The following is a 1,646-nucleotide window of genomic DNA, read 5'->3' as shown; positions in this document are numbered from 1 at the left end:
TGAACATGCATACTATTCACTGGAATTTAAAAACTGTTATAAAATGATTCCAGATGGTTACAGAACATCATGAAATGGAATCAGTTTGCCAGGTGTGCACAACTGTAAGGAAAGCAAAATGTTCCTACTTTGAATTATCTAAATAAATTTAAATTATACTTTGGTTCATCTAACAATGTTTAGATCTCTACATGATTCCAGTATGTGTTCCTCCAAAGTTTGAATGACTTCAGCGTTATGTTTTAAAGTTGAAAGCAAACAAAAATATAACATTTAATGAGAAAGTGTGTCCAAACATTTTTACTGGTAGTGTATAAGCCAGAATTATTTATCTGACAAATGCTAATAGCTTTTTCTTTTATTTCTTTAACTAGATGCCAGTCTAGAGTCTGGCCAGTCATTAAAAAACATATAGATCTATGAAAAAGCAACTGCTTTCATAACGGTAGCATGTAACAAGCTAATATTGCTAGCTTACTCGTCGATGCCATCGCGTCTCGCTATAGCTGCTTTTTCTTGCTGTTGTATGGCCAAGTACAGCCTTCAAAAACTCTCCGCTCTTCTGCGCATCACCATTCATCGTCTCACACGACGTTTAAGGACCGTTTTGCACGCTTCCTCGGTAAACAGTTTCCACCCACTTTGAGGCAGCTCTGATGACAGTGCAAAACATCCAGGGCTGGGCAGGCCAGCCCTGCAGTGTATAAAAGCCTTCTTTGAACCAGCCGACACACGGTCACGTTGTTCATGGAGCTCTCAATAGTTCCAAACAGAGCAGCACCGTCAGTCTGTCTGAGCGGACAGAATGCTGAAAACTACTATTTTTTAACTTTCCCTGTGACTTTCAGGAATTATTGATCCACAATGAACTAATGACTGGTTACTTCTCTGGAGGTAAATTTGTGTTTTTATTATTCAATCAAACAAAAAGCATCTTCAATCAAAAAAATAATTTCAATCAAAAATATTTTTTTCAACCAAACANTCTTTAGTTAAATGAGTTACAACAACACCTAATTTCCCTCTGGGATCAAAAAAGCATTTTTGAATTGAATTGAATTGAATTCAAATAGTTTTTGTTCATGAACTTTTATTCAAGTAGATATCTGGACAAGGTGAGTAAATTTAAAACAGAGGTTTTAGTTAAAACACCTTTACTGATGCCACTGCAATGCATTACCAGACTAGCAAATAAGTATGAATGGATGGATGTTTTATAAATGCATTTAATCCACAACTTCTAATATAGTTTGAAGTACATTTTTATGCTAGTTTAAACAAAGACTAAGTGAAGCTGTGACTGCTGTGAACTGTGCACTACATTTCTATTCAGTCAAGAAAGCAAAATTAATTGTAAATTAATACTGAAGTCATCCACACAGAGGTAGGTTAACACACACTGTAAGGGACCATGTAGCAAGGCCTAAACTTCAGTGTTAAAATAACCAAAATACTGTATTTTATTAAAAGTGCCTTTTGCTTTTATTACCACTGTGAACATGCATACTATTCACTGGAATTTAAAAACTGTTATAAAATGATTTAACCAAAATACTGTATTTTATTAAAAGTGCCTTTTGCTTTTATTACCACTGTGAACATGCATACTATTCACTGGAATTTTAAAAACTGTTGGAAAATGATTC

This window comes from Austrofundulus limnaeus, unplaced genomic scaffold, assembly GCF_001266775.1.
Source record: "Austrofundulus limnaeus strain Quisiro unplaced genomic scaffold, Austrofundulus_limnaeus-1.0 Scaffold542, whole genome shotgun sequence".
Classification (NCBI taxonomy): Eukaryota; Metazoa; Chordata; class Actinopteri; order Cyprinodontiformes; family Rivulidae; genus Austrofundulus; species Austrofundulus limnaeus.
This window is presented reverse-complemented; position numbering follows the sequence as displayed.